The sequence below is a fragment of the Mustela nivalis genome, assembly GCF_964662115.1.
Source record: "Mustela nivalis genome assembly, chromosome: 9".
NCBI lineage: Eukaryota > Metazoa > Chordata > Mammalia > Carnivora > Mustelidae > Mustela > Mustela nivalis.
In genome coordinates this window covers 95375368-95397460 of record NC_139028.1, presented here as the reverse complement: position 1 = coordinate 95397460, position 22093 = coordinate 95375368, and positions in this window count along the sequence as shown.

The following is a 22093-nucleotide window of genomic DNA, read 5'->3' as shown; positions in this document are numbered from 1 at the left end:
TCTTCATTTACAATGTTGAGTTGATCTTCCTCTATTCTGTTTCAAATAGTACATCTGGCTAAATTTCATACTGGTTAATCACTGGTAAAGATATTACTCTACTTTTAGCTTACTTCTAAATTTCCTTTCATAGGATTGAAGAAAAGTCTAATTGTGAGCAGCCTCCAAATTTTATTCAGATCAGTAAAATGGTAGCCTTTCACTTTATTATTTACAGTAAAAGGTTTTAATCATACTTGACTTCACAGCCACTTACTCACTATTATGTACCTCAAAAATAACAGCAAAATATTGAATTTTTGTAATTATTAAGATGATAAGCATGACCTCTCAAATTATGGTACAAGAAAAATGAAAACTGAAGGCACTGACACAGAATCTTATCTTTGGTCATGTTGTTTTTTGTGGGCTTCTTGAAATTCCCTAGAGAAAGTGCTAGCGGATTCATTCCATATTTAAAATAACTTTGTCCTGTGGTTATAACATATTATGCTCCCATTTGTTGGGATTTGTCAATGAGAAAAGATTTGTTTTCTTCACATTCTCTCCTTTTCAAACAGAAGTTCTGATGTTTCATTTTCCAGAAAATGGGTCTGAGTTCTTCATGTAAGTTACAAAACTCTTAGTTGACATCATTTCATTTATAGATCCACTGGTTCATCTAGAGCAATGCTGTTTCATTTATGTGACAATGAAATGTTCTCTGGACTGTCCAAGATGGCAGGTACTAGGGAAGTGAGCACTTAGGATGTGTGAACTAACATGAGGGATTCATTTATAATGTTATTTCACATTAAGTAATTTAAAATTTATACATATAGGACTAGTGGCTTCTATAAATAGAAACAGCTATATTAAAGAGATACATCTCATATCACTTGGGACTTTAAATATCACTATTCAGTATATATTATTGTTAGGGCACCCAAGAGGATCAAATTACATGAGTCCAAAGGAAGATAGCAAAATATAAATTTTCAGTAAAAATAGCAAAATTAAAACAAAAACATAGACACACACAAACCCTACAAGTGTGTTTCAGAGATTTGAGAAGAGTTGTTTGCTTGCCTTTTTTTAAAATTATTCAACAGCTGAGCATATTTATTGATTAACTGTAAGGTAAGGCATTTTCCCTGAAATAGGAAGATGGAATGAGATGAGGATTAAAAACAGGTTGTAGTTCTGAAGGAAATGACAAATTAAATCAATGTTTTATTGCTGGACTGAATGGATGGTATGCTAAGAAAAGAGGGAGTAGAGTCAGGGGATGGAACATTCCAGAAAACATCCATACTGCTTTTCAAATTCAAGGTAAGTTACCTTTGTGTGTGGGGGGGGGGCGTGTCGTGGAGAAGAGAATATGTGTGATAAGTTGAAGCTGAGTCACAGGAATGAACTAACTTGGATGCTACTTTTTAAAGGTACTATTGCTTAGTTGCCCAGTTCCATAACATGTATATGTTATGGAAAAGCCTATTCCTAAACAAACATGCCAATAAGTAAGTAAATAAAGGCATAATTGGCATTTCTAAATGAGAACTAATATATTTTATGCTTTCACAATTCATATAAACCTAATTATACTTTAAAGTTTCCGTGTGCCCATATGATCCTTCTAAATGCAAGCAAAGCTTAACACGGGACAGGTATATTATAAATGTGTATCCAAAATCTTCAGAAAATTTTCTAAATGCTTCAAATAGGGAAAAATAGGAACATTCTCATGTAATAATTAGGCAAATTCTGACATGTAAAGAAAAGTTCCAAATGGCCACTTAAATCACCTGAGAAAAATTTAGGACTTCCAAAGTTTAGGGACAGATTTCTGGTTTTAGCTACAGCCTGTAAAGAACTTAGAAGTCATCATTCCATCCTCATAAGAAAAAGATGAAGAGGGGTGCCTGAGGTGCTCAGTGGGCTAAGTGTCCACGAGGGAGGGGACGCCTGGGTGGTTCAGTGGGTTAAGTCTCTGCCTTTGGCTCAGGTCATGATCTCAGGGTCCTGGGATCAAGTTCCACATCAGGCTCTCTGCTCAGCATGGAGCCTGCTTCCCCGTCTCCCTCTGCCTGCCTCCCTGCCTACTTGTGATCTCTGTCAAATAAATAAATCAATTAAATAAAACAAACAAATAACTGAAATCAGAAGAAGGGAAAATCCAGGGTCAGATCACAGCATACTTAACTGGAGCAGAAGTCATAAACCGGAGGGAGTCATAAACTGATAGGTCCGCTTATATGGTAACTAAACAAACTGCAGGAAGTTGAATGTTGAGGACCCTCAGAGTGAGAAACTTGTGGGGCCACAGTATGAGGAGGGTCCCATCTATCCATGGGTTTTACCTTCATGGATCTTTACCAAGTTCCCAAAATGAAGATCCCCTTAGGCCCTGGCCAGAGAAAAGAAAGAACAAGCTTTGTGAAATAAGCCCAAAGCCTTCTCCTTAACAAAGGTATGTTCTCTAGGGCAAATGTCTTCAACATAGCCTTGTCCCAGCTGTAGAGGGAACTGAGACTCACCTCAGCCCCACTGTAATGTTTCTGTCTCACCACGTAGAAAGAAATGCTCTACTAAGGAAGAAACAAATACTTTTGCCATCACAGCCCAGAGACAAAACCCACTAAAAATAATGATATAATCATCAAAATATAGAATGCTTCTTCTCCTCAATATATGAGCACCACACACAAATAAATGGCACAGTGTTACCTGTTCTAATAACAATGGATTACCAATAGTGTTGCAAGACAGAGACTCTCTCCCTGGAAGAGGATACAGCAAAACTCAAAGTCAAGAGCCAAAACAAAAACAAGGACACCAGAGGAATTAGAAGCCTCTGGGACCTACAGCTACAGCAAATATTTGCAGATAGTTCAATTCATAGTCAGATTAACATTAAATTCTCACATTAGAGGCCTATTTACCTCAGTTCCTATTATCTGATACAATATATCCAGCTATCAGCAAAAAAATGAAGAGGTATACCAACTTGTAAGGAAAAAAAAAAGCAACACTGAAGAAACAAAGGAAAACTTAGAACCAAATTCAGACACAGGACACAGATCTTGGAATTATCTGAGGGAAAATTTAAAATGACTACGGTTAATAAGTTAAAGGCCCAATGGAAACAGTAGACGACATTCAGCAACAGATGCATAATGTAAGTGGAAATGTGAGAACTCAAAAGGTTAGTGAAGTCTAGTATCTTGCCAGCATAACTTTTTATCTCTACATTAGTTGTGAACAGTTGCCTAACAATGCCTTGAAAATGAAATAAGATATGCAGAAAATGATGTTGCCTTACATTTTAGTAGTATTGTGGAGCTTACAATATGTGGTTGCTTATCTCATTTCATAAGGCCCGACCACAGACCTGGAAAGTAGAACATCAGGCATTACTTCTGTCCTTGCACGAAGCAGGGTTTAGAGGTTGTATCAGTCTACGTCAAGTCAAGTCAAGCTGTGATAACAAACAGCATCCAAACCTTAGTGGCTTACAATAGCACAGGTTCATTTTTCTCTCGGGTTCCTGGAAAATCAAGTGTGTGGCTTTGACTCTTTAATTTTAAGAAACTAGCTGCAAGAACATCTAGGAGATTGATTTGGTCTTGGTAGTGGGGGAAAAAACATGTGTTGAGAGAAGTACGTGATGCTTAACATCCTTTTGGAGAACGAACATATGCCACCTTCTCCTTGTTTTGCATTAGCAAAGTCAAATCACAAGAGCATCGGTTGTCAATGGGAAGGACTTCATGGTTCTGTAGGGCAGAACCAAGAGTGAGGGGCAGAAATGATTCAGACAATAATATACTCTACAACAGATATCTGGGTTTCACAAGATTGTGTGTGGGCACTATTTGATTATAAGCTCTCTGATTCCAAATTTAGTGTAGATATGATTCATCACTTAGACAAGAAAACAAAAGAAACTTAGAAGACAAACTCAAATAACTAATATTAATAACTATATTAATTCAGTATGCAAATGACTTCCTTAGTGTATCAATTAGGAGTGGTATCAGCTACATATTTTTTTGAATAACTGGGAGTTTTATTTTTCTACACAGCAAGAATTTCTAAACAGATAGTTCCCTGGGGTGCTTGGGTGGCTCAGAGGGTTAAAGCCGCTGCCTTCAGCTTGGATCATGGTCCCGGGGTCCTGGGATCGAGCCCCGCATCAGGCTCTTTGCTCAGTGGGGAGCCTGCTTCCCCACTCTCTCTGCTTCTCTCTCTGCCTGCTTGTGATCTCTGTCAAGTGAATAAATAAAATCTTAAAAAAAAAAAAAGATTTAAACAGATAGTCCCAAGTCTGACACAGTAATTGCGTGTTGCTATCAAAGACATGCTTTTAAAATTTTTCCTTAAAATGTGACTTTTATCTATATGCCTATCTCATTATGGCCTCTAATAACTCCCCCATGTCTATAATTCAGTGTAGAAAGAAAGATACACTTAAGAGGAAGAAGTTTTGGAGCAAATGAAAAGTTATTGTTCTTGACTAAATTTTAATAAACATTGTATTTCTCAATAAATGCAAACTTCTTTTATCTACTACTTACAAATTAGATTTTGTAAAATCTGTTGATTTTAAACAGAAGGAAAATGGAATAAAAAAAAAGTGAAGACCATAAAGGAAATAAAAGAAACGTAACAAGTGAACAAAATGGTGCAAAATAAAATAAAAAATAATTTATCATCATAAATATGAAATTCAAATGCAGTAACTATGTGTTATATAAATAGATAAGCAATTTTGAAAAAGTGTCATCAAGATAGATTTAAAGAAAAGGAAAAGAGAGTAAATAAAACCTAATTCTACACTGCTTACAAATGACTCATTAAAAGCATAAAGACCTACAAAGGATAAAATAAAAAGAAAAACAACTATATGAAGCAAATTCTAACTAAACACGGTAAATGTAACTATAATAATACCAGGCAAAATGGACTTTCCTATAATAGCTATTATAAGCATAATGAGGATTACTTCAACATTGCTAATTAAACCAGAAAATATTATAATTTTAGACTCATGTCCTTTTGATAAATAGCTCCACAATATGTACAATAAAAATGGAATTATTGAGAGAAATAGAGATCCCCCCCAAAAAAAGATAGTAGGAGGTTTTCATATAATTTTCTCAGTAATTGATAGAATAAGCCTACAAAATAATCAATGAACAGAGACTTTGAACCAAATGGTTGACAAAAATCAATGGAAAACAAAAGCAAAAATTTCAGAATATATGCTTTATTTCACATGCATAGAAAGTCTGCATAAATGGAACCACAAAATTTAAAACCTGTGATAATAAATTTCAAAGAATGAAGTATTATACTTTATAATCTGACCTCAAGGCAAAAAAAAAATAATCAAATAATGAAATATAAGGAGAAAACTGCCATGCCTAACAAACAAACAAACAAAAAATAACTCATTTGTCAAATAAACGATTATAATGGAAACCAAAAAAGAAATTTTTGCAAACCAGAAAATAAAAAAAATACTAAAATTCAAAAGATCAGAAAGTGTCTAAACACAGAAATACATAAAAGTAGAAGAACTCCAGATCAACATGAAAATTTGAAATTTTCAATAAATACTGCTAGCAAAATTGCTTATCCATGCAGGAAAACAAAACAAACAAAATAAAACAGCTGTCTCTATGGAAAATGAAATTCTTTCCTCACACTATCCAGTTTCAGAAGGATTCAAGACTAACATATAAATGAAGAAATCTTAAAATCTTTGGGGAAAAAAAAGCAAACAGAAGACTATCTTTTCCATTAAGTGTTCTCCAGTAAAAAAAAGAAATTCTTAAACCAAACTTTAAGAAAGACACAACTAAAAACAAAATGATTGATAAACTTAACCATATTAAGAACTTCTGTCCAGGTAATGCTACAAAAAATTTTGAATAAAGATAAACCATGAAGCAAGAGACAAAATTTGCAGAACACAGAACTAGAAGTATCTAAAATATTCAAACTGCTAAGAATCAGTTATAAAGAACAAATAACTTGAGGGGCGCCTGGGTGGCTCAGTGGGTTAAAGCCTCTGCCTTCGGCTCAGGTCATGATCCCAGATTCCTGGGATCGAGCCCCGCAGGGTCCTGGGATCAAGCCCCACATCGGGCTCTCTGCTCAGCAGGGAGCCTGCTTCCTCCTCTCTCTCTGCCTGTCTCTCTGCCTACTTGTGATCTCTCTGTCAAATAAATAAATCTTTAAAAAAATTAAAAAAAAAAAAAGAAAAGATGGGCGTCTGGGTGGCTCAGTGGGTTAAGCCGCTGTCTTCGGCTCAGGTCATGATCTCAGGGTCCTGGGATCGAGTCCCGCATCAGGCTCTCTGCTCAGCAGGGAGCCTGCTTCTGTCTCTCTCTCTCTGCCTGCCTCTCCAACTACTTGTGATTTCTCTCTGTCAAATAAATAAATAAAATCTTTAAAAAAAATTTAAAAAAAAAGAAAAGAAAAAACAAATAACTTGAAACAAAAAATAAAGAAAGTAAAATATTCACACAAGCTTCTAGGCAAAAAGGATACCTATGTGGTCTATGGAGAAGTTAAAAGATGTTCCGATATATCAGTAACCACATACATAAAAATTAAAATAAAAATGAGATACTATTGCACAGTTTAGCCAAAATAAATTTTAAAAGCTTAAGATGACAAGGGCTAGTAAGATCACAGATCAATAAAAACTTCCTTAACAATTGGTAAGGGATAAATGTGTATACCACTGTAAAAACAGTATACTAAGACAAACCCCAATAAAATTAAATATGCATGTATCCTATCACTCAGTAATTTTCCTTATGGATGTCTTGCATCTCTGTCCCATAAGAACAGTACAAACATCCATAGTAATCCAAATATCAACAAGGATGAATCCTATAGGCATGATAATATTAAATAAAGTTATGATTTAATACATCCAAAGTTCAAAAAGAGGCAATAATAAATAATGCATTTTTACTATTTTCACCAAAGTCAGGATGGCAGTTGCCTGATTTTGGATGGGGAGCATGTGGTTTGGAAAAGGCAGATGTTGGGCTTCTAAAGTATTAGCAAAAATCTATTAAAAACCAGAGTATCACCTGAGTATTTACTACATAATAACTCCTTCAGCGGTACCTACAGGTTTCATATACTTTTGATATTTAGGGTAAATTTTTACAATGAAATTACAACTTGTAAAGAACTTAAAAATTATAAAGATCTTTATCCTCTGTGCATCATACAAGACATTAGGAAAAGAATGCAGATGCGGAGCTAGATCTAACATGCTCCAAATCATTTTCTATTACTGTCTAAGCTTGGACCCTGGAGGGCATTAGACTCCCCTATAAAAGAGGCATATGGGGCACCTGGGTGGCTCAGCTGGTTGAGCATCAGACTCTTGGTTTTGGCTCAGGTCAGGATCTCATGGGTCCTGAGACTGGACTCCATGCTCAGAAGGGAGTCAGCTTCAAAACTCTCCACCTCTGGGGCTCCTGGGTGGCTCAGTGGGTTGAAGCCTCTGCCTTCGGCTCAGGTTGTGATCCTGGGGGGTCCTGGGATGGAGCTCAGCATCAGGGTCTCTGCTCAGCGGGGAGTCTGCTTCCTCCTCTCTCTCTCTCTCCGCCTGCCTCTCTGCCTACTTGTAATCTCTGTCTGCCAAATAAAATAAATAAAATCTTAAAAAAAAAAAAAAAGATTCTCCACCTCTTTCCCCCTCTGACTGCCTCCCTCCAACTTATGCGTGCGTGCTCTCTCTCTCTCTCTTTCTCTCTCTCTGTCAAATAAATACTTTTTATTTTTTAACATTTTATTTATTTATTTCACAGAGAGTATCACCTGAGTATTTACTATATAATAACTCCTTCAGCTGCACAAGCAGAGGGAGTAGCAGGCAGAGGGAGAAGCAGGCTCCCCATTGAGCAAGGAGCCTGATGCAGGACTCGATCGCAGAACCCTGAGATCATCACCTGAGCCGAAGGAAGACCCTAACCTGACTGAACCACCAAGGCCCCCCAATAAATAAAATCTTTTGAAAAATAAATAAATAGATAGGCAGAGGACCATGGTCAGGATTAAATGAGATCACCTAAAATGTTTGCTTTGTTATCTTCCCAAACATACCTGTTTTTACTCTTAATATTTGTTAATGTCATTCTTACTTATGTCTTAATTTCTCAGGCCATAAATTGGCTTGTCAGACTTTTCCTCATTTTTCCTCTTCAGTTTGACCCCCAAATCCATGGTATGTCCTACAGGTCCTACATATGACTTCTCTATTTCCTAATAGACACTCTGTGTTTAGGTTTGTGTAATCTCTATCTGACGCTATGTCTATGGATTTAAATTTGGTGTTCTTGGTTCCACTCTCATCTTTTCTTTCTTTCTTTTTCTTTAAGTCTCTTACAGATAAACTGAGTACCCCTTCCCAAAATTGCATATCTATTCATATATCTGCCCTCCTTAAATAAATCAATTACTTATCATTAACTAATTGATAATATCCAATTTCTTCTCCACTTGTTTGTTTATAAATATTCATGTATCAGTCTAGTCATTGTTCCATTCATCCATCCATGTATCCATCCATCTAAAATAGGATCACCTCTTTAAGCAAGTATATTCAATTTTTTTTTAATGCAACTAAGGCTGCCATAATCTAATGAAGGATACTTTCCATTACTGTAATAGTATCCCTGCCATCTTTTTTTAAAAAGATTTTATTTATTTATTTGATAGACAGAGAGCACAAGTAGGCAGAGAGGTAGGCAGAGGTGGGGGGAAGCAGGCTCCCCCCCGAGCAGAGAGCCCAATGCAGGGCTCGATCCCAGGACCCCAAGATCATGATCTGAGCTGAAGGCAGAGGCTTTAACCCACTAAGCCACCCAGGCACCCCGGTATCCCTGCAATCTTATATTTACTTTCTCTCTGTAACACTTTTTTCCTCCAGAATACTGAAATATGAGTCTGCTGAAACCCACTTTTGCTGTCCCATTCCTTTGTGATGTAGCTTCTGTCTCCACAGTCCTCTCTTACTGGTAAACACCTTTTCACAATTAGTTCTGTATGATCTCATCTTATGTAGAATGCCTTCTTTGATTGCCTCACATAATGTCAACCATACTCACTTCCATATTCCTTCAGAGACTTCTATCAATAAATCCATTTTATTATGTTTACCTGTTATGTTTACCTATCGCAAGCTATTGAGAATAGAAATGGCAAACTTAACTTCATAACCTCATGAACTACACAAAGACCTAAAACTTCCATGGCATTAGGTAGAAGATAGGCATTTTGATGACATAGTTTTGATGATTATTAAATCTTAATTCCCTTTTTCTCGTGTATCAATCTATACTCCTGACTTGGAATGCTTATTTTCAAGCTTTATCCATTTCTCTCTCTCTCTTTTCTGAGAACTGTGCAGCCTCCTCTGTTTCCTGTACAGTCTGGTAAATCTGGGAAACTTAATAAATATTGGAATAATAACCACATCCTGTGAGCCAAAGTCCCTGTTATTTTTATTTCTCTCCCCAAGACAACTTTATAGACAGGAACTTCAAGGGAAATAATTTCATTATCAATGACAGTTGAGCTTACACTTTATAAAAGTTTTTCTATTTTCCCTGTCTGTGAAATTTATGAGATACCAAATGTGTTTAGGAAAGTAATTTGAAGTAACACTCTGGCCTTAATATGAGAAGTACTAAAACCTCTAATTGTATTTCAGGTAGTAGATCAACTTGACCTTCCATAATAGGAACCTGAAAGATAGGAGGCATTTGTGTATGGTTAATGTTCAAATTTGTATTCATTCCCAATATTATCTTTGTTTAAAATACCAACGTATTGCTATGTTGTGATAAGAGAGCCTTAATTCTGACTCTACCAAATTCATATTCTTACACCCTAAGTACAGCACCAATAAAGTTACATTATCTGATCTGGAAACACTCTATGCTGTGGATTACCTTTATCAACAAGCAAAGAGTTGGGAATAGCGTCCATTTGTCACCCACTGATGAAATTTCAGGGTTGAACAGATTGGAGAAAATCATCATTTCTTTTCTGCCTCTTGCATTTTTTTATGAGTACGTATAAAATTAACTGAGAGACGAGCACAATTTTAAATATATATATATATATATATATATATATATATATATTCTCTATTGGCATGGTTCTCTTTTGTACAGGCAAATCATATCATAATCCACTGTGCAGCAAGTGAATTTTCTTCCAATTCTTAGTAATCGTTCTTTTTTTTTTAAGTTCTATTTAGAAAATTGAAGTAGCTTTCTATTGATAACCACCCATAGTGTAGCCACCTAGTGCTGCTTTATTTCAATAGCGTATCTGAACAAAAAAGACAACCTGTCTTTCTATCCTATGCCTTTGAAAATTAAAACACTGGATTTAGATAACCTGTATTGAAAGGATGCAGACGGGAAGGGGAGGAAGTAATGTAACCTACTTTGCATTCACTATCCATCTGAAACATTTGCTTTCTCTATGAATGAAGCAAGGGCTCATTTCCTCATTTCACCTTGATGATTATGAACTTTTTACACAACCAAATTTTCTCCTGATTATAATTTGATGAAGAAAATGTCACAAAAATTAAATCAAATCAAATAGTATTCCTCAGGAAAAAAAAAATATATATATACACATATACATAAAGCTCCATACCTTGCATCTGCTAGGATGCTAAGTCAAGGAATAGAATATAATGTTACTGAGACGATGGCTTACGGGTTTAGAGAAGATCACCTACTCTTTGTGTCTTTTCAAAGCCTTTGCAAAGGCATTTGTCACTGTCAAAGCTATGAATATGCATGCTTTGGTTGTGGATGAGCTATAACACAGCTCTTCACCATAGTTATAAATCAGCTGCTCTTTGGAATATCATTTCTTGTTGCTACATAGAAGGTTAACAGAAAGGGAAAGTGTTCTCCTTATCATTTTTTACTTCTCATGGAAATCGGCTCCCTCAGGAGACATTTATGAAAGAAACTGCAGTCCTGTTAATACTTGTGAAAAGTAAGAACGGTCAGCATATCTGTACTCAGTTGTTCCATCTGTTTCTATTAATTCAATTTGTCTTTAATGTCCCAACCCTCTAATTATCACCGGTGTCATCTAAAATTTAATAACTGAAATCATGGGCTATGGTTTTGATCTTTCTTTGGAGTCTTTATTAAGAGTGGAGGTAAAAAAAAAAAAAAAAAAGTGGAGGTAAAAGTCTAAATGATTCACCAGGGATTTTTTCTTGATTTCTTCAGTGGATGAAATCCCAAAAAGCAACTTATGGACTCTCTTGTGTATATGGTATAATTTCATGAATTCTGCTACATCTCTGGATCCCAAATATGTATGAGACAAGTAAAAGGTGCATGACAGTCAAAAGAAATATTTAGAGAGAAGCAGATTTTGACTAATTGCATCATTTGGAGAAAATTAATGTATTTACTAAATTCTGCTTTTTGTTGCATTGCAAGAATACAAATTAGGAGCTCAGCATTTAAATTCCATATGATAATAATACTTTATAGTATACAGTATGAGTGAACATAGCCCTTTATTCTGTTGAATATGTGTGTAGAAAATTAGATTATTATACTTAGTAAGGCAAGAGTTAACATATATAAAATACAAACTTCTCAATTCAAAGTGCATGGAAAGAAATGTATGTACATTATTGTATTTAAAATTTATTTAAGCCAGCATGTCTTCTGATTCCATTTTGTAAGGAATGCTTGTTAAACTTTATGACACTTATTATGTTCGTTGAATTCATCTGCTTCAAGTTTCTTTTCTATTCTTACTCAGACTTGCCCTTCCAACTTATCTGTAACTCCTTTCTTAACAACCCTGCCCCCCAAAAGAGTAAAACTTAAAGACAGAATTAGAAATTTATCTCTAAATGATCTTTTTAAAAAATATTATATTTATTTATTTGATAGAGATCACAAGTAGGCAGAGAGGTATGCAGAGAAAGAGCGAAAAGCAGGCTCCCTGCTGAGCAGAGAGCCGGATGCAGGGCTCCATCCCAGGACCCTGAGATCAGGACCTGAGCCGAAAGCAGAGGCTTAACTCACTGAATCACCCATGTGCCCCTAAATGATGCTTTACATACAAAAACATGTGCTATTTCTGAAGACCAGTGATATTATGAAAGTAAGGAATTCATCTTTTGCAAGACTCTATCTGGTAAGTGTTTATCATTCTAGGGCTATTTCATACTGTACTGAAATTACTTTTATAAACAAGGGTCTATATATTTCTTTTTCTACGAGAGATTCACTTTTCCTACCACAGTTTTTAATTACATTACTCCAGGGCTCAGTCAGTTAAGTATCTGTCTTCCACTCAGGTTAGGATCCCAGGACCCTGGGATTCAGCCCGGCTTTGGGCTCCCTGCTCAGCGGGGAGTAAGCTTCTCCCTCTTCCTCTGCCCCTTCCCTCTGTTCCTGCTCTCTCTCAAATAAGTAAATAAAATTAAAGAAAATATATTACTCCAAACTCTCACCTATGCAGCGACTGGAACTAACAATGCCTCTTTGTCATCAGAAGCAGCCTTACAGAGTCTTACTATCAAGCTGCTTTATGCCTATGAAGTTAGGAAGTAATTTATATTACCTCGTGAACCCTATGACACTGGTTATGTACACGGCTATGTGCGTACCTATTTGTATGTATGTGCAAGTGTGTGTACGTGCTTATATAATAGGAACTTCATTTAATAGGGGGAAATGTTTCAAATTATCGTTCACAAAATTTCAAGATGGCCTCCTGGATACATTAAGACATGGATTTCTTTGTTCTTCCACAGCAATCCTATCACATATACTGAATTTATTCCTGTATTTGTTCCACTATCATTCATCGGAGCTAAGCTTTGCGTTTTCCTTGCTACACAGAATAAATGTTGTTACCTCCAGGAGGATCTTCCTGTCTGACTTCAATTTAAAGAGAATTTTATTTTCTTATATACCTATGGGGGTGCATTGCATTCCCAGCTAGAACATATACTATGTAAGGATTATTTTTATATTGCTTTTGTAATACAGTATGCAGCAGAGTGCTAATAAGTACTAGTGGATATGTTAGGAATAAAAGAAAATGTAAACATATTCATTTTAAAATAATATCAATTACTTCTCATTCACATCATAGAAAAGCAGGTGTTGAATTCACCAAGATGAACAGTTTTACTACCTCACACAGAAACTCCAAGTGAGTTTTTCTGTTTACCTCAATAGGAACTGTGTGTTTGCTTAATACTGATGACCTTGGGGCGCCTGGGTGGCTCAGTGGGTTAAGCCGCTGCCTTCGGCTCAGGTCATGATCTCAGGGTCCTGGGATCGAGTCCCACATCGGGCTCTCTGCTCAGCGGAGAGCCTGCTTCCCTCTCTCTCTGCCTGCCTCTCCATCTACTTGTGATTTCTCTCTGTCAAATAAATAAATAAAATCTTAAAAAAAAAAATACTGATGACCTTGAAAAACAGCTTTCTAGTTTTAATAAGACAGATAATTAAGTCAACTTCAAACGTGCCTCTGCACCATAAGACAGTGTCAGGTTCAAGGGGAAAATACTTAGTTGTACATTAAGCATATTTCTTTTGAACTAATTAGCTGAAACATGTTTTCCTCTATTTGGTTAATATTCTTGATAAATTGCAAGTAATCAAGTTTCAGTTAGAGGAGAACATATGTGGAAGTGAGCTGTCTGCTTCTTCACTAACAAGATAACTTGCTCGGGATTGACCAAAGTGCAAAGCCACGGTCTTTCTAAAAGCAAAGCACAGATGAAGAATGGAAAGAATTCATTTCCTAATTAGCAAAATATTCTACCTTGCTGATATCTTTAGTCCAATCTGAATCTTCTCCAACTTCACAGCTCGCCCCGAATCCGTATCCTTAATGTGATGAGCAAAGGCTTTCTTCTTCCGCTACCACCTTCTGTCACCTGTCATCCTTTAGAGCTCCCCTGAAAAAAGACCACCTAAAGTCCAAAGCATTTTTGCATTTTTTAAAGGTAAATAAAATTCTTTATTAATAGAAACAATTTTTTTCTTTCTTTTTTTTTTTTTTTTTTTAAGTTTCAAAATATTGAAGATCCTCACTAAGCCAAAGGTTTATGTCCAGGTCTCTTATCACCATATTCTCTCTCTCTCTCATGTTCTCGCCTCCCCTCCTTCTCCTCCCTGCTTATCTTTCCTTTTCCAAGTGATAAAGGGGAAAAAAAGGAAATAAACTTCCAATGAAAATTTTGTTCAAAAAGAAACCCAAATCATACTTAATTGTGGAGAAAATATGTCATATGTAAAAGAGAAAAAGCAATTCATTTATAAGAGTTATGTTGAAAATTTGCTTCAATATGAGAGAATAAAGCAATTTACTTGTGTAAATAATGATCTTTGCCCCGAAATTCAAATGAGAGATAAATGCACAATGGAATGGTTAACATTTTAATCTTAGTGAGTCAGAGAATAACAACTTTTACTTAAATATATTCCATTTCCATACAGAAATATGTTATTACTTTTACATATGTTAATTTTCATATTATTTTGTTTCCCAATTGATTAAATGCATTTCAACAATTAATATACCCCCTCCTTCCATAGCAGTTAATAATTTGCCACAAGGCATCATTCATTTGTGAGTGACATATCTCTGTACATTGCAGAGTTAAACTTTATGAATAATTCACTTTGCCTTTCCTTAGTTATTTCTGATTCCATATTTTGTTAACTTTCCTGGATATATTTTTGTACTCCATAGAGAATGTGACCTACACATGATCCACTAACAAAAGAAATCTGACTGTTAGAGGTTAAAGAAACAATAGAGACCCAGTTTCAATTTCCAACTTTGCAGAGGAGGATGAAACTTAGAGAGTTAATGGTTTTCCCCAAGGTCACAACAAAAGAGTCAAGCCAGGATGAAATTTAGAGGAAAAAAAAGAAGAAACAACAGGAAGAGCTACTCCAAAACATTAAGTCATGTTTCAAAATCTTTTTAATACTATCTGAATACAAGGTAATCAAGAAGGGTTAGAGGAAATTTTGAAGAAATATTTAAGAGAGTGGATTGTGATGATCATTTTACAATATATATATATTAAATCATCAAGACATACACCTTAAACATATATAGATTTTTGGTCAATTATAGCTTAATAAACCTGGAGAGAAAACAGAGAATAAAGCGGATACGGTTTACATTAGATCATCTAAAAAGGCAGGAATTATAAAATATATAAATTAAGTGATAAGATACGCCAGTTTAAAAGAATATCAAGGTATTCATTAGAAAAGCTTATTAATAGATAGGTAGACAGACAGACAGACAGACAGATAGATAGGTAACACTGATTAAACAACCCTGGAGGTAAGAAAGAGTACACACAGAAGAATGGAAGAAACAAGTTGTCTTTCAGAAAACAACTAAAAACAGATAGTTTGTTTGAGGACATTTTTCTCTGATTATTTCTTTGATAATTTCAAACCTCGATTTCTTTACCACCTCAATTAAATTTCAGGTCTCTTGGATTCATTTCCTAAGTCCTATGATTTTATTTATTTGCTTTTTGTTCCTTTCCTTCTGTTCCTTCATTATTCTTTCTGGGAAACTTCTTCAACTAAATCATTAAAAATAAACAAATACATGTAATGCATTTTGGATATTCTGTTTATACATAGTAATGTAGCAGAGAAAAAATAATATTCTCTGTACACTTCCAGGTTCTTCTTGGCTGAGACCCCCCAGTAATAAAAAAACAAATTAGTAGGAGAAAAACAGATTAGCAGGATGAAAATATACCTCATGTTTATATAGGAGAGACCCAGGAAAACTAAGTAACTCTCCTATGGGTCTTAAGCCACCACCTTAAATATCACCTCCATCTAGAGACAAAAGAAGATGGGCGGGGCAGTTATTGAAGGCTATTAGGAAAAGCACTGTAAACAGAGCTAAGGTTGTTACGTAGATTTAGATCACTGCCTTCTCCACTGATAGGAGTTCCCACTGATTGTCAGACTAAAGGGACACTGGGTTTATAGAGCTTTTCCTGTGTCTGGTGTGTTTTAAAAATAATCAGCCTAAAATAATCCTTATGCCAAAGAGACATATTTTAGGGTGGCAAATTCCGCTCCCCTTTATTAATTTTAGTAGCATCTTCTTGTTCATGTATATATAACAACTCTTTTGCTCTATAAAGGCATTTTGATAGCCTTTTCCTTGCTCTGTTTTGGCATCTTCAAGCCCCTCCCCCCCTCCTTATCCTTCTGGATTACTTTTCTTTCTGCCATGTTCCATCATGTACCAGTTACTAGCCTCCACCTGCCCCCAGCTCCAGAACGGCCCATGGACACTCTTTTTTCTGATTATTCTGGTTTGTTCTTTGACCCACCACGATGAGGCACTAGAGGAAACTGGCCCAGAGCACAAAAGAAGAAACTAAAACTGTCCCTGAGTCTTGGATGTTCATGACAGCATCATCTTGGCAATGTCTCCTCACTCTAGAAACTGCAGTTGGCCCACATTTTCTTTATTGTTTTGTTTTGTTTTCACCCATTAGACCTATCCCCAGTCTTTTCTTTCCCAGCAGCTAGACAGTGCTTACGTAGAGACCTGAGTCCCCGTTCTAAGCAGCTCTGAGCTCTTGAGTTTCCACTCACTCCCAACAGACTCTCTTCAGTCTTCAGAGTGCCTCCTCCAAAATTCTAGGTACTCAGCCTCAATATCTTTCTTTTTACTCCACCCCTTGAAACGGTAGCTGTTTCTATCACTGTTGCCTGTTTGACATCAGCGCTTCCTTTTGGCCATTCCACTACTTTGTAGAACCTGCACAACCCATGTTTTCAGTTTCTCTTTTCCTGTTGGGAACCTGACTAATACTGGATTTTTTCTCTGTGGATTGTTCTCTTTATTTCGATTATCTACTAACATTTTAAACGTAAGGATGAAGACTAAGTTACTTACTTGGAGCTATGTCAATTGATGGGTGCATCATTATTTAAGAGCTTGTTCGGGGAGGCAATCATGTCACTGGGGTATTCGATATTATCATAAAGAGGTACTTCTCAGTCAAGTCAGATTCTCCAGAGATGACCCTCCTCATCCTTTACCTAATGGATAACTACCCCACGATTAGGTGTGCAAAGCTGAAGAAGAAAAAGATGGAGCCACTTTTTTCTGCATGTAAACTCCCAGTTAATACCACGTGTCCTGGTGTTTACCTCAACCTTATCCTGTCTGTACCTGATACTTCCACATTCTACAACTACTGACAGTCACAGGATACTTTGACCCTTTTCTTAGTTTACCCTCCCTAAAAAGCTCTTGACAGTAGTTTCCTCCACTGAGGCAATGGCTATGTCATATATAAACTATTCTGTGGTAAGACTGTTATATCATACTTGCTGTACCATGCTTGCTGATACTCTATTTTTATTAATTTGGTATTATTTAAAATTGTTCTTTCCATCTATAGGATCTAAAGAAACTCCTCAATCTTTTTTTTTTTTTTTTTTTTGGCAGCATCAGATGAATTCTTCAAAAACTTATACAAGAGGTAAAATCACCATATGTGGTCTAATTGATTAAAATAAAATAATCAATTATGTATATGCATCAAAAGTAGATGGAACCATAGTAAAATATTTTAAAAAGTGATAGGAATGAATACTGTGTTAATTTTATTTGAAAATATTTATCTTCTATACTGGAAATGTAACATATATTTTCTTTTTTTTAAAGATTTTATTTATTTATTTGACAGACAGAGATCACAAGTAGGCAGAGAGGCAGGCAGAGAGAGAGAGGAGGAAGCAGGCTCCCTGCTGATCAGAGAGCCCGATGTGGGGCTCGATCCCAGGACTCTGGGATCATGACCCGAGCCGAAGGCAGAGGCTTTAACCCACTGAGCCACCCAGGTGCCCCTGTAACATATATTTTCATGAGTTTTATTATAAAAATATATTTTAAAATTCTAAAATCGTATACTTAGTTATGTGAAACATGCATCTCACTGTATAAATTCAAGTATCATTGTTTACTTTAGAAAATAAAAGGTTAAATAATGATTTTGTCAAGTGGTTTCCAACCTAATTTTTGGCTTCATCTTCTCCATGTTAGATGTTAATTTAAGAATAATAATAATAAAAATAATAAATATTCATGCAAAAATAGTGGTCATGAAGAGGTAAGCGTTTGCAAACAATTAACAACTATTTAGGCAAATTGCATCCATTTCCTTGCTTAATTTCTTTTTAAATATTTTATTCACTTATTTATTTTAGAGAAAGAGAGATAGAGCATACAAGTGGGGGTAGGAGCAGAGGGAGAGAGAGAGAAAGAATCGTAAGCAGAGTCCTGCTGAGTACAAAGCCCAGCATGGGGCTTGATCCCATGACCCTGAGTTCATGACCTGAGCCAAAATCAAGACTTGGACACTCAACAGACTGAGCCACCCAGGTGCCCCTCCTCGTTTAATTCTTACAACACTTACACAAGAGAAGTACTGTCTGTGTCCCCACTTGATTGTTCAGATAATTGCACAAGAAGATAAGTGATTTCCTTGCTCAGAACCTCTATAAGTGACAGAAGTAGGGTCAGGGTTGAGGTAGCTTCACCTGAGGACCTATGATCTCAGCACAGCAGCAGGTGATGAGACGGGTTCTGGTCTATCAGCAGTCTGGAGAGAGTGAACCCTCTCCCCATCACACTGCATATGGTGTACAATGTACACAGATTGAGAACTGTTGATTTATACCAATCCTAACTGATAGAAGAATTAGTTGTTTCAGTGATGACACTGGAGGGAAGAAATAAAAAATAAACAGGTTCTGCAGGCATTTGTTTTTAATGATAACATTTGATTTGGGGAATGTTTGTTACTCAGTGTTAAGTGACTTTTTTTTTTTCATTTTTAAAAAAGATTTATTTATTCTAGAGTGAGAGGGAAGGACCAAGGGAGAAGGAGGGGAGAGAGACTCTCCAGCAGCTACCCCTCCACCCCCAAGCACAGAGCTCAACCCAGGGCCCATCTCAGGACCCTGAGATCATGACCTGAGCTGAAATCGATAGTCGGAGGCTTACCTGACTGAGCCACCCAGTTGCCCCAAAACAATATTTTTAAAAGCTGTAATACAAAGGATTAAATATGAAGGGAAGGATTTACTATTAACGAGACCTGCTTACAAGGACCAATTATAGTCACTCTAAGCTTAATATAGACATTTAAAATAACCTGTAAAGGTTACAAGACTATCATCAAGAATGCTATTTCTAAGACTGGACTGTAACATTAAATACGTTTAGACCTACGGTTTCAAATATAAATATCCCTGAGAATGGCAGTGCATTCATTTTGAGGCACACAGTGCCTGATACCAGACATCTGGTAGAAAGTAAGAAAAGGTGAGGTACTTTTTTTTTCCCTTATAAACAATGTCTATGCATTTTATATATGTAATCTTTTGAATTCAAAATAGAATGCAGAACTGTCCATACTCCATGAAGTTAACTATCTAGAAAAGACAGACTTGCAATGAAGTCATATTGCACTGTATTGTGAAAGCATTATTGTTAATTAGATGAACATAGAAACTGCAGAAGAAAAGCCACAAGTAAGTATAAGACGAAAACTCGAGTACAAAATCACCAAGGAGTCAATATTTATGTTGAGATATGAAAAAAATAAAATAAGTGAACACAAGCCTGAAACACAAGATTTCAAAAAGGGTATTCCTGACAGAGGAAAGAGATCCAACATTCTAGGGATGTTCTTTTTATCTCGGATACAAGGATGAATGGTCAAACTGGAAAGTTCTGCTGGGTTCATCATAGCTCATGACATATATAACAAAAATGTGGATCACTGAGCATCTAAAATTAGACAACTTGTTTTAAAACAAGGAAAAGTACCCAGGAGCAGAAGAAATTACATAAACATGAAGACGCCGTTACAAATTTTTTTACAAAGATTTTATTTATTTACTTGACAGAGACAGATCACAAGTAGGCAGAGAAGCGGGCAGAGAGAGAAAGGGAAGCAGGCTCCCTGCTGAGCAGAGAGATCATGAACTGAGATCATGATCAGAGCCTAGGGCAGAGGTTTAAACCACTGAGCCATCCAGGCACCCCCTCTGTTACAAATCTTAAGGATGATCATGATACTTGAAAGTTTGCATGGTGACTTCAGCACATATGTTATGTACTTTTAATTGTTACAGCAAAGAATGAGAGGCGCAGGATGGCACCCTAATTCACAGGGGGAGCAAGTAATCACAGCAAGGAAGACTGTCGTTGTAAGAATAAAAGGAAACACAATTCTCTCCAATGCTGTCCACCACACACCTTCTACCAGAAGCACAGCATTCTAGAAGAACAATCTGTCAAGTTGTAATGTAACCAATAAGCACAGATCAAGCCTCAGTTCACATATAAGAAGAGCAGGATGTTGGTCATGTATTCCAAACAGGAAAAAAAGGGGGGGGGGGGATTTAAATAGAAATGTTTTTGCTTTAAAAAAAAATGAATAACAGCTTAAAATTTTAGTAATTAGTCTTACTGAATGACATCAATATCAAAATAAGGCCTCTCAAGGGCATTGGGTCGGGAGGAGAAACAGTGAAGTAATTAATTTGACTTTCTTCTCATTAAGTTCTCATAAGTACATCTGCAGGATTAAATGCATTTGTGTGAGGGTCCTACCATTTTATTTGGATAGTATAAGTGACTTTGTTCCATCTTGAAAAACAGAAAAGTGGACTATTCATATAGAACATTAAACTCAAAAGTTTCCATGAAAATGACTAAGGAACACATAGTCCATAAATCTACATATTTTAAGGACTCACAAACATTTTATATTTTATACTGCGTGACACTTCATGTACATTTATAAAACAAATAGGATATGAGTCTGGTGACTTTTTTTTTCTGTTTGTTAGTCTGGAATTGGTGAGAATGACTGATTAAGTGAAGCTTTTCAGTCAGGTGATTAATTTAAAATAACTGTGTGTGTGTGTGTGTTTGTGAATGAAAGTCAAGTCAACTATTTGAATATTTAACATCCAACAAGATCCTATATTAGATTTTATTGGAAAGTGTGACCCCGGGGAGTCTGAAAGTATACCATCTGAGTTTTAAAACAAGTAATACATGAGCCTGATTGAAAACCTAGAGAAATCATGTGACAGGGAAATGCCACTTTCATTTCTCCTGAATCTGGTATTTGGGAACTTGGATCAAAGCTGAGGGAAATGCGCTGTCTAGCACAGACATCAGAATATAACCCCCTCGTTTACATAGCTGACCTCTCCATTCACAACATCGGAGGCAACAAATGGGCCAGAAGTCATGTATGGTGGAGCTTCCCACACATGGGAGGAAAAGACAGGGCTTTGGAAAAAGACCTCACACCCTTGCAAACATGATACCTTTAAAATGAATATGTTTAAAAATGAGGATGTCCAAAACAGGTCTACAATTGGGAGAAAACAGTGTTTACCTCAGGGAGTAGATGATAATTTGCGAAAATCTGAACTTGGCGCAAGGAGATTTTTGGAGCCGCTCTCTGAGGAACACTCAAACAGTATTGTTCATGCTTTTCCTGCTTCCAGTTTTACAAGCTCCACAATCCCCCACCGATAACAGAGTTAGAATTCCAAAATATTTTGTCCCCATTTCAGTTACATGGCTCACCGTCCTCCTCAAAACAAAATCCAAATTCTCCTTCATAAAACAGAAAAGTCTCCATAATTTGGAGACTTAAAGACAAATCCTTAAAGTATGTGGATTTGTGGACTTTTCCATGCACTCCTTCTCACACTTCCCTCTATGCACTCGAAACTCTAGCCATACAGAAGTTCTTTCATTTTAAAAAAGGCAGCACAGCTTTGTAGTAAAGCTTGAAATCAGGTAGCGTGATGCCCCCAGTTTTATTTTTGTTTTTCAACATTTCCTTAGCGATCCGGGGTCTCTTCTGGTTCCATACAAATTTTTGGATTATTTGCTCCAGCTCTCTGAAGAATACCGGTGGAATTTTGATCAGAATGGCATTAAAAGTATAGATTGCTCTAGG